At 39.2% G+C, this 13,052-nt stretch overlaps 1 long non-coding RNA gene across 2 annotated transcripts; it reads right to left on the minus strand.

Moving 5' to 3' along the window:
• Positions 1-6,060: 6,060 nt before the first annotated feature.
• LOC132786511 (uncharacterized) lies at positions 6,061-6,799 on the minus strand. Of its 2 annotated transcripts, none has more exons than XR_009632447.1 (3): positions 6,715-6,799; positions 6,536-6,657; positions 6,061-6,466 (listed from the first exon to the last, which is right to left on the minus strand). It is a non-coding gene; the product is annotated as an uncharacterized LOC132786511 (long non-coding RNA). The 2 variants fall into 2 exon arrangements; XR_009632448.1 differs by having other exon boundaries at positions 6,061-6,477.
• Between the last annotated feature and the right edge of the window lie 6,253 nt (positions 6,800-13,052).

Here is a 13,052-nt window from a genome sequence, read left to right on the forward strand (position 1 = left end):
TAATTAAATGACAACAATAACAATTACTAATTAATTGTTGACTGGATCAACATGAAAGTCAACGCTGCTTTAATTGAAAAAAATTTGTGATTTAATTTGCCACTCAGTGTGAGCGATTCATTTAAACAAGCAAAATATTTAAATTGTCATAACTCTGACAAGTATCAATATATACTCGTATATATATACATCTAAAGTTTTGTATACTTGTTTATGACTAACCCACTTTATCTTTATAATGAGGGCTACGATTCCAAGACACTTGGGGCAGCTGAAGTGGCTGTGATTTCTGGTGCGGTTATTGTTAAGTGCTGAATAAATAAATGCAAATTTTTCAAGATTATAAATTGTATGCAGTTGTAAACAGTTTCAGGACAACGACAACATGCAACTGAATCTGGAGCTGGAACGAAGAGGGAGGAGTGGAGTGGTGGTGATGTTGGCTGGGATCTGGGTAATGGGAACTTGGAGCTGATGTGCCACAGTTGCATAAAATTGCATACGGAAAACTGCACACCACAGTTTCTGGGCCAGCGTCGATGTCGATGCTGTTGCCATTGCTGTTGTCGTTGCTTATGCGAAGCGAGCGGTTTCCTCGGTTTCCTTCACTCGTTTTCAGTATGGCGCGCCGTATGCAACGCTATGGCATCCTTCGAGGACATTTCGGTTGCGAGGCACGTTTTAAAAGGCTTGATTTATGCGCACTAACTTGGATTTTACAGCGCGCTCGGCACTCGTTTCACCTCCTCCGGCTCCTCCCCACTCGTATGCCTTTTTTCCAGCTGGTCTTCAGCTCTAGCAGCTATGGCGTTGGCGCTTGTGCTGGCACTGAAGCTGTCAGTGTCGTATGGAAAGGATTATTTAGAGTCAGCAGCGGCTTGCAAGCGTCTCAGCGATAAGAGCGCACAACTAACGGCAATGCGAGGAGGCGTTGCGTTGCGATGCGATGCGTCGCGTTGCGTCGGAGGCCCGCGACCGCTGATGACGACGAAAAGTGCTCCGATCAACGGCGTTTGCTACAGCTATCGTAGTGCCAGCCAAGCAAGGGAGATTGCTTGAAATGGGGTGGACAGTAACCAACTAAATCCATATACACACATGCGGACACGCACACACACATCACACACATACACATAGATACAGACACAATGTGACCCACAAGGGCAAAGCGGAAGCTCTGTGTCAGCTGTGCAGCTTCCACCAAAATATCAGCCACTTTAGCCACAGATAAAGCTGTCGTTCTTTATTGTGTGTTCGTGTGCGTCTGTGTCTGTGTGTGTGTGTTTCGGTGTATGCCGCCTGCGCGTTTGTAGGCGAATACGAGGTCGACAAAGGGGGCGCCATCATAAAGTACGCCTCGACGGACCCCAAATGCAACGAGATTCGGGAAACGTGCTTCCTTCGTTCTATTTAATGTGCACCTAAGGTTTACAAGCTTGGGGTCTGGTTCCGATTCAGATTGTGTTTACAACGCGGTTGTGCATCAAAAAAACTTTGATTCAGGTATAAATACTAATTTCGAATTTATAAATTATTTATTAATAATATATTATTTTCGAAAGTTTCTTTATTATTATTTTATATTTTTGTAAACTTAAAAAAATTTTTAAAAAATTTAAAATTTTTTTGAAATTACATTATAGTGTGTCTCTATGGAAATTTTGTCATTTTAACTTCGCTAAGCGAATTTTTATAGCTTATCGTGATTTATGGCACCCGCAATATTTGCATAATTCGTTCAAATTTTCAACATATCAGAAAAAATCAAGTAAGAAAGCTACAGTCGAGTGTACTCGACTATGAGATGCCCGCAACCCATTTTGAATAAAAGAAATATACTTTGCGGTATTTTTCTCAAAATATACCGAATATACTACAAAAATACTGATAATATACCAAATGGTATATTCGGTATATCGATATAGTACGGCATTCAAAATATACCATAGATGCCACAATATACCAGATTGTCAGCAACTAAGCCCCCAGTAGCAACTAAGACCCCCAGTAAATAGGCGTTTTTGCTCATACAAAAGTATTTCTTTAATAACTTCCACAATTTTTATCTGATCGCAACCGATTTCAGGAATCATAACTACTATAGTTATTAGTGTATATTCCAAAAATCCCAGCTGTAGCTCTAAAGTTACGCTTGTTATTCGATTTTTTTGATTTGCGGGGGAGGAAGTGGGCGTGGCAAAAATTTGAAACAAACTTGATCTGCGTGCAAACATAACAAATGCTGTCGAAAAATTATAGCTCTATTTCTTATAGTCTCTGAGATCCAGTGTTTCACACGGACAGAAGGACATGGCTAGATCGTCCCGGCTGTTGACGCTGATCAAGAATATATATACTTTATAGGGTCGGAGATGCCTCCTTTTTCCTGTTACATACATTTCCTGCCGGCACAGTGTTATAATACACATCTACCCTATGGGTAGCGGGTATAAACATAGACATAAAGTTATTCAAGAATGATAATTTTGTATAGTTTTTAGTATTTTCTGAATGAAATGGTATATATTAATATACGAGATACAGCTCTTGGTATATGTTTGTATATTCATTTGGTATATTTGAAAGATACCATAGTACTATATTGCTTTTAATTTTATCTCACAGTCGATAACTCTTGGCTGTAGTATTTTTACTTGTTTTAACTAATTTTTTACTTAAAATCAGCTGTTCGAAATCGTTGATGAGTATGTTACTATGCTTATGCAACCATATGAGTGAGTTGTAAAAACTTTACAGAATTTTGACATATAACTTTTTCGTGTGGCCATTAAAATACTCATTGACGATTATATATTTTAACGCTTATTTCATCGATTTTTACATAAATGCGAAAAAAAGAAGCCGATAATAAATGCTGAGCTGCTTTGGTTGACGTTGTAATTAATTTGATATTTGTTCAGTAAATTCCGTTACACATTAAAAGTAACATATAAAGAGTAAATTGAAGATCGAATGGAGGCCGCGACTTGCATTGGATACAGCATCATCGACAGCTGGTCAGTTGGCATGGAAACACAACACTTGCTTGCCCTGTGGTTGAAGTTGAACCAAATATTTGCATCTGTCATTACGTGGGTCGAGGGTTTTGCCGACACGAGAGTTTTGTGGGCTTTATGGAATCATAAAAGTAATTAATTGATATGTGTGCGTGCACGCGTAATTGCTGGCCCCAGACAAATATGCACAATACTCGTTTTCGTTCAGTATAATGAAAGCCAATACCAGGGACGTGGGTGATAATATTCTGATATGGGCACCGAAGTAGTCCTTGTTAAATATGCCACAGCGAGGAAGTAAAGACCGGAAACAATCCCCTTGGCGCCAGCCACTGTTGAGCGCGATACAATTTCTGCAATTTTTCAGCTTTTGCTGTTTTCCATAATCTCCCCCCTGCCCCATCTCCATTGATACTGTTGATGCCACTCCATGGAGGACTATTCGCAATTTTCCAACCTTTCTACATACTTCCTTTCCCCACTCCACAGCTCTGATGCCGTAATGAAACTTAACAATTACATGCTGCAAGGCTCGAATTAAATTTTGAGTTGTGGCCTTTTTTATTGCAGCTGATAATTGCAATGTAATGACATTGCCCTTGTCGATGGGTAGGGTTAACTTTGCAGGTTGCAGTTCGAGATTCTCTGGAACAGAACGACGCTTTCAACTTTTGCACGCATTTTAATTATCCCATCGCGAGCACCGTCGAATAAGATGGCCGAGCAAATACAAACAAATCTCCGAACAATTTTGAAAAGGAAACTGCTTGCACAATTGGGTCTCATTCAATTGCAATCAATTGACTGAAAGATACAATTTACTATTTTTCAGTTCTTGTTAAATCTGTTCTGATAATGATATTCTGACCATCTGCATATAAAACCTATTTACATTGTAATCACACAATCATACTGTTTACTTCATTAATCGTGCAGTTTTTGTTTCCTAATTGTGAGCGTCTCTCGAAGTATTTTAAATGCACATCACTATATCCTGAACAGCAGGTTAAGTTGACCAAACGAAAAGATTGTCCGCTGATTAAAACAATTCTGGCAAATAAAAATGAATATGATTCAATACTCGTTGTAAATTACTAAAGATTGTCTGTATTTTATTTGAAATGTTATTATTTCAAGTGCAAAAACAATAATATAAACAAAAACAAAAGCCCCTTTTGCGGTTGTTTATTGTAAATGTACTTATGGACCTCCATGGAGTATTACGCATTGTAGATAAACAATAATTACGCTCATTTAAACACACGCAAATTAACTTGAATTCATGTGTGTGAGTGTGTGTGCGTATAATGTGTGTGGATGGTTGGTGGCTATGGCGGCATCAGTATCTGCATGCGACTGTTCATATCTGGGCATAGAGAGGGAGTCGGAGTGGGGGTCATTACAGATTTATCGCAACGCAGTGTAGGTGTGCACGATTTATGCACAGTTTGCTGAGAGCGACAACAGTAACGATGCCAACAAATCACAGTCAGAATACAACAGCAACAACAACGAAGATGGAGATGATGATGATGATTATGTGGCATTGGCATCAAGAAGCGCAACAGCATCAACAATAACAATACCAACAACAACAGCAACAACACCAACAGTAACAGTAACAACAACTAATGGCCAGTGGCAATGGAAACAATGCCTAATGCGGACTTAGTCAGAGATAGTAGGAGTATGAGTAGAGCAATGAGTGTGAGTGCGTTACATAGTGATTGCCCACACACTCACACGTGTGTATGTATGTATGTATACATTCTCTTAATATGCGGGCAGGTTGACTGAACGGAGGCAACACAGAATTCAGGAGACCGTGAGTCAATTTGCGCTTTTGAATGTAGCAGCCGTATCACTTAATGTGTGGTGGTGAGGTCAGTCTCGATGCTCGAAGCAGAAACGGAAACGCCCCACAAATCGTGACCTAATGATCAGCTCTTATTTAATTAATTGTTGATAACAGTTTCATGCTCCCCATGCCTCAAAATATGCCACGGGCTAACGGTCAAACTGGCAACAGCCAGCTGGATCTGCATGGATAATGGGCCTAACCACAATATAATTACAATATCGTTCATTTCATATTCATTAAAGCGAAGGATTGCTTTATAAATACTAAATGCACATACGATTGAATTCTAAGTATACATATTCAAAAGATGCCAAAGTCAGCACAAGCAAAGTGTGCTTTAAAGTTGAAGGAAACGAGAAAGAAAACAGGAAAAGAGCATCTCATAAGATGTGAACGTTAAAACCCCGCTGTTTACCCAATTAAAGTGGCGAATCGTTATTCCCAGCATTATATATTTGCTAAGGAAACACCCTTAACTGTAGTTAATTATTTTGAGGAGAATATCATTGCGTATTCCACACTTAACACTCCACACTCCATATTCTACATGCCACACTCCGCATTCCATCCGCAATTTGTAATTAACTTATGGTGCACATGCTGCTCAGCATCTCTTCATTTAGTTGCTCTTCAAAACTGGGACGAGTCAGCGAATGAAGATGGTGGGTAAATGGGGAGGGGTGTAAGTTTGGACAGTTAAGAGATTGTAACAGGGGGAAATGGAAGAGTGTTCGGTTCACAAATTGCAACAATTTTTACATCGCGCTCCACATGCACATCAATTGCAACTTTTATAAACTGTTCAACTCAAATTATATTTACGAGCGGCCACAAACATTGACAAGAGGCAAGAACGGGATACTAAAAGTTCCGGATGGGTTGCATGGAGTCGACATTTACCAAATGTGCAAAGCAGATATGCCAAGAAGCCAGACACAGACTCCAAATTGCTCCCTCTCTCTTTCTCTCTCCATTTCTCTATCCCCCTTTTTCCCGGGCTGCGTGGCAGAGTCGCGAATATTGGTGCGATTGCATGCGGCATCATTAAGCGCACCATTTTTGGTACTTAAAACTTTTGCATCGCCCGCTGTTGTTGCAGCTAGTAACAAGAACAGCAAGAGCAACAGCGAAAGCAAAACCGGCAAAGGCAACAGTAACGGCAACTCAAAAGCACAGCTCGCGCCCAGTAAAAGAGACGTAATTTTTAATAGTTTCGCAATTAAATCGTAAAATTTAACAACTTTGCGCAGTTCTTAACGAAATTGCGTTGGGCGCGTCGCGCAAAATCTGACACTGATGCATTTCCGTTTGCCTGTCGCCTTCGCCTAACTTTGCCAGCGCAAGCATCGTCTTCCGTCTCGGCCTGCACTTCCGGTTCCGTTTTTGCTTCAACTCCATCTTCACCTACAATTTCATCTCCATTTCGAATTTCATCTCCGCACTCATCTATGCTTGGCGTAATTAGAACATTTCAAAGTTTGTTGTACCTCACTTGCGTGAGCTTTCTTCCCTCTTCGTCGCTATTTTACAGTGAAGGGTCGTTGGCATGCTTAAACTATTTACAATAAATAGTGATTATGATTTGGTGCTGAAATATCCCTTTTAGTGACAACATATTTTAATAGGCTTAAACCGAACGCAGATTTCTCCAACTTACCAAACAGCATCGGTTGAGTGTGACCAACTTAGCATTAGGAGAAATACCCGCTTACTCAACTCTACCTTACTTATATCCGTTCTACATCATAACAAGCAAAGTGCTCTGTAAAAATCATATTTCTATACAAAGTGGTTAAATTGATTGTCTCGGCGATTTTCTTTAATCATTTCTTATACCTCTGCATATTTCCTTTCATTTTGTTGACTATGACCATTTTTTAAGAATAGCTAAGCATTTTGGAATAATTTGAAGGCACCAAAATTTTCAAGTAAATGAAAAGTTGATTTCCATCGATAACGCACTTTTTTCGATAAGTATACCAAAATATTAGTCGAAATACGGTCACATTTTCAGAATCATTGCCGAATGATCAATGATGCGGCTCCATAAGCTGTCCTTTTCCTATACGCAGCTGCTTATAGAATGTTGCGGCGGAAAATTCTATTTAACGGAAATTTCTATGATGCAGGCCAGTCTAAGCAGCGTATTTCTCAGAAATATATGTACTTTAAGTTGCATATTTCGTAGCAATACACATATGAGGACTTTTAATTACGAAAATCAGAAAAGATATGTGGAGCAGTGGTGTCATTTCCGCTTTTTTTCCCGTCAGAACTGGATTTTTTTGAAGTGTGATTGCGGGAAAAATATGAAAACAGTGGGCAGCGGGAATTCTGGCTTATTAACCAAATTTAAGCAGTTTTTTCTTTAGTTTACTTCTACTCAAAATTTTAGTGATGTTTAAATTGAATTTAACAGCTGAAATGTTAACAGCTGAAATTTAACAGCTGAAATCGACATAATATCGATATTTACTTGTATCGAATAACTTCCCTCAAAAGTTTACACCTAAATTGGAGCGACTTGCATAACTAACATTGTGAAATTCGCTTGCGCTAAAACAAATTGACGATGCCAAAGGAAGTCTACAAGCTACGAATGGTTTTGGATTTTTTTTTTTTGTTTTGTTTTCTTATCTGATAATTGCAAAAATTAACATATTCGTACGCAAAATTAAAGAATTTAAATATATGTATATTTTATCAGAAAACAGAACAAGTTCCTAGAATCAATCTTAGCTCTAAATATAGTGCTCAACCAAAGCTTTAAGAATAACCTTCACTTATTCTTAAAATTGTTTCAGTTTATGTTTTTTTTCACTGTAAAGATGGTCGCATGTGACATCTGTCAGACATTTACCAATTATATTTTATATTACGTATTGAACTGAGGGTTTATAAATGAAAAACATACACCACATTGCTTCATCAAAATAAGCTTTTTTCCTAACTTTTTTCTCTGGTATTCCGCTTTTTTTTAGATTTTTATTTTCGCTGATCCAGCTTATTTTGCTTAGAAAAAATGACACCACATTGTGGAGGATTGAAAGTAATGTTTACAAGAACAATTAGAAAAATCAACAACAAGTGAAAAATGTAGAAAATAATTTGCTAAGACTTGGATTAACATAATTTAAGTAGTTTAATACCAGAGTACGTGTTCTCTCGATTGATTATTACATACATGTCATATATGACATATGAATGGCATTGCTATATTATTGACTATGTATTTACTTAATTTGGTGCAATATTTAATTATTGTGAACATGTTAAATGCTGTAATTTTTTGCAGATACACATTTAAAATATACCTTATTATATGTTTAAAATTAGTATTAAACTTATGGAAATTAAAAATTTATTGATAGAAGAAAGCTTCTGCAGCTGAATAGATCTCAGACCGTTTTCTTTATCAGTTGGCTCTAGCCAATTTGAGACCTATGCCGTGTATTATAAATCTTGTGACCACAAATGTTTTTGCCAAGAAATGAGCCAAAGTCAGCGAACAGGCGACCAGAATGTGTCTCGAATGAAGCCATAATTTATATGCACAATGTGAAAGCCAAGAAGAAATACAGCAGAGAGCTCTTCCAAAATGTTCCCCACTAACTATGGTGTAGTTGTTGCTGCTGCTGTGTCTGTCATGTTGTCGTTGCCTGCTTGGAACAGAAGGAAGGTGCAATTTATAGGAATTCCATCAATTCTAAAACCATGCTCCGTTCCAATTTCGAATCAAAGGCATCCAACTGTGCTGTTTGACCCGCACCACATGGCAGCTACAAACTACTGACTGGCAGCGGGCAATGTGCAACGAGCCAGGAGTAAGGAGCAGTGGGCAACAGGCCAGTGGCATTGGAGTAAGGGGCAAGTGTCAGCGAGTCGGTGTAGGCGTGACCTCCGCTTCGCCCGCACGAGGCTGTGAGGTGGCATGACCAGCCGCTCATCATAAATACAAAGCAGGCAACGCTTTGTCAGTATTCCTCGTTCTGACACTTTTATTGGCTCTCGTGTCGCTGAAAGGTGCTCACCAGCGATATGCCAGCAGCATCCTGCAGCTGCCACTAGCTGCACCCTTTCTCCTCTGCTCCCCCCTATTCACTCCAGGGACTGATCTGGAGCACTACGCGCTGGACAACGCACGTCTTTGTGCAACGCAAATGAAATTGAAAATTTTTATGATGCCAACGCTGGCGGAACTCGAGGTGGGGGCAGGGGGAGCTTTAAAGAGGGTTTCCATACCGAGCGTTGCGGCACTTAGAGGCGTTAGACTCAGGAGGAGGTTAACGGGTGTGTAGCATGCCGACTTGGTTTCGTTGCAGGAATGCTGGAAATTTAAGCAGCTGTATAAAGTTAGTTAATCTGCTGCTGATTAAGATGCGGCGTCTTCTTGGCATTTACGACATTGGGGGCACGACCAGTATAATTTTAATAGCCTCCAATGGGCTGCACGAGCAGCACTTCAGCTCCTTTTCCCATTGCCCCTATCCCCCGCTGTTGGCAATGTTTACGAGAGTATGAGAGTTCGCTCCTTAACCGAACTGCAGCTTAAATATTTTACGAAAATTTAAGCCACGCCTCCGAAAAGTAGCTGGCAAGTAACAAGCTTAACCACAAAACTTTTAAATAAACTTTCCATGCCACTGCTGTTGTTGTTGTTGTTGTCGTTTTTCTTGCTGCTTCTGTTGCTGGTGAAAATATTTCAGAATGCGCCCGCGCGAGCGGCATAACTATAACTTCCGATTCCGCTGCCAACAAGCAGCAGCAAAGTGCGAGAGCAGCCCAATAGACCAGATGCAGCCAAGTCACTGAAAGGGTGCAGCTATGGAGGGTGGTGTGAGGGGGTGGACTGTTGCGGGTGCGCGCCATGTAATACAGTTAAATATAAATTCAAAAAATATATAGAGTTTGTGCAACTTTTTACTTGATTTTTTTTCTCTCACCCTTACTTTTTTGTTGTTCGCTGCTTGTGCAATTTGCATGAGCGGCAAACACCCACGAACAACTAACAAGTTCTGCTTGACAACAACAGCAACAACACGCAACATGCAACAACTACAATAGGAGTGGCAAGGCAAACTTCCGGCTGATGAATAAGTGTCTGCTGCATGGCCATGTGGCTGCGCCTTAGTGGACTGTGGGCGTGGTCCGTGGGGCGTGACTGTTGCAATAGCTTACTGCTTGTTGTTTGATATGGCTGTGGGTGTGTGTTAGTCTGTGTGTGTGTGTGTGTGTGTGAGGGTCTGCGTGTGCGAGTATATGTGCGTTTAGTTTGTTTGACTGTAAAAAATAATAAAAACAACTTCCTAATTGCGAAAATAAAAATCAACAACTATAGCAACAGCAGCAGCTACAGCAACAACAACTTCAAATGAACAACAGTGGGCAAAAAAACAATAACTTTCTCAATATTTGCATAGTTGTACAAATAAGAAGGAGTATCGCGGGAGTTCTCGTCTTTGATATACCCCTTACCTATTATTTTAGGGATAATGACGCATTAACATTAGACTTCTATACATTCGATAATGCTTCATTTTATTTACGTTCAAACTTTTTCAATAAGATACATTTTAAATTTTTTATTTATATTTTTAAATAATATATTTGTTGAAGGTTATCCTCACAAGAATATTTGTGTGCATTGCATATGTGATTTACTCTTGAAATTTTAAGTAGCGTAAGAGTTCTTATTAAAGACGAATGCATTAACACATACTGTAAACGGACGAAAGGATGGATTTACAACCCGACCGATTAACGTATTTTTGTCATCGTACATATAATGGACAAAGATATTAAAATGCAAAGCAGCAAATAATGAGTTAATCTGTGAGCAATAACAATTTTTAAAAATATAATTTGATTTGATTGTTGTATTCAGTTAATGTTGCCCATTGTAATAGTATTTGGGCTGCTATTTCAGGAGCGCCGCAGTCTGGCATAAATTTAATGCAGAACAACTCGGACTTCCGTTCTGACCGAGCGGCATGTTGTTATGCAGCCTGTGCGGACGTAGCTGGGCCGCGGCTGCCTCGCTCTCTCTCTTTTTTGCTGACTGTCTCTTTCTCTCTTGATGTTTGTGGCTTCAGCTGTGTCAGTGTCTGTGCGTGTGTAAAAATACGGTTTAACAGAAAGTAAGTGGGCCCAGGGCATACAACAGTTTCAGAAAACAAACAAACCAAATGAAGTTATATAAACGCTGATAGCGCCAGCACCAGCAACAACAAATAACAACAATAACTAGTACAACAACCAATTGCGAGTTGAGGGAACCTCAGAAAGTCCCGAGGCCTGCAAAAAAATGTCGGCTCATATTAATTTCTGCTATCTCAGTGACGTTTTACATGCGTATTGCCTTGTTGTTGTTATTATGTCTACATAGTTCTGCTTGTTTGTGTTTGTGCGCTCGCGTGCGCGACTCTGGCAATAAATTTGATTTGTTTAGCAATTTGTTGCATATCGCATTGCGTATACGCCCCTTGCATTCATCTCTATGCTGTCGTCTGTTGCCATTGTTGTTGTTGCTGTTGTTGTTGCTAGTACTGTTGTGATGCACTTGCTTTTACCCCTCAGATACAGATACTTTAACGATGAATAACGTGTTCTGCTTTTGTTGTTGTTGTTCTTTTCGCTCGCAACTGCCAACTTTATGCGACATTTTATGCACTACACCAGACAATAATTTATATTGAAATATGCATGTCCGTATATCTCCTGTCTGTCTGCCTCTCTCTCTCTTTATCTACATTGCTTGACATCTGCTGTATTTAGTCGTAAAACCATGGCGAATATGCAATACACAGCAGAGTGCAATTTGTGTTTTAATCTATTAATTACTGCACATATATATTCCACGATAAGTTTACTCAATATAAATTTAAATCTCTTTGCTGATTCATTAATATTCATCTGCAGACTGGTTCGTTTTACATTTCGCAAACAACTTCAGTTGCTCTGTCACTTTGTCGTAATGTTAATCTAATTTGGCCTAAAAGGCGCATAAGTTTTAAAATTTCGCTGATAAATTGCTAGATGCGACAATTGGCAACACTTGCAGCAAATTGCAACTTCGGGCAAAGAATGCCCCAAAATGCAGCTGGCAATTTCATTTTTGGCAGTTACCAGTTGGCGCTTGGTGCTAATGTCTTTGGTTACTTTGGTGCACTTTTTAATAATTAATAATAATTTAGCATACATTTAATGTTATTCATTACTCAATTAGGTCGCCATCGTTACAAATTTAAGCGCCAAGCGCAGGGAATACTTGTAATTAAGCGCGCGTGTAATGAAACAATTTTCAGGCCACAGGCGGAAAGTTACACTTATACTGTTGGGAAGTGAACGCCACCAAGGACTCGGTCCTCGGTTCTCAGTTCTCGGTTTTCGGTGTTGATGCTGTTGTCCTTCTTGGCAGCGAGAGTCGCGTCATTAGGGACTCTTTGTGTGCAAATTTGATTTCATAACATTTTGTCAGTGTTTCGCCTCGATTTGCCGCTTTATGATGCACATAAATTTTACAACCAACTTGAACTTATAAATAGTTGACGAACTGGCGTTCTCTTCGTCCCCAATGCCAAACCAAGATGAAGTGACGATGACGATGACGATGACGATGACACTGAAGCTGATAATGACAATAATAAATAAAGGGGCGAATGACGTCGGGTGTTGAGTGTAAGGCTTAGGACAATACTCAACTCAGGATTCGGGACAAAGTTAAGAGTGCTCAGAATGAGTTTAAACTAATTATAAATTCTAAGTGCTTTTTCATAGTTTGTCAAAAAGCCGAATAATATGGACACAATTTTAACTAAAAGTGAATTTTTTGTTATCACTCAGTCAAAGCTTTAGTGTAATTCACAAAGAAGGGAGCAAAATGCAACATTTTGTCTAGCTTGATAGTTAAAACAGTGAATTGCATTTAAATATTTTTAGGCATGCATTTAATAAATCTATTTATTATATTAATGCTCTCAGTTGATATGGCTGCCAATCGAAACCAATTTGAATGTCATTAGACTCTAATGCAAGCATGAAGTAATTCTTAATTCATTGGTTTAAAATGTGAACGTTCACATATACAAGAACATAAGTATATTTAACTGTGAAATCCTAATAGCATGCGGGAAAACTGCAGTTGCGAAACAACAACATCAAAAAATTGCTCTGGG

This window comes from Drosophila nasuta, chromosome 2R, assembly GCF_023558535.2.
Source record: "Drosophila nasuta strain 15112-1781.00 chromosome 2R, ASM2355853v1, whole genome shotgun sequence".
NCBI lineage: Eukaryota > Metazoa > Arthropoda > Insecta > Diptera > Drosophilidae > Drosophila > Drosophila nasuta.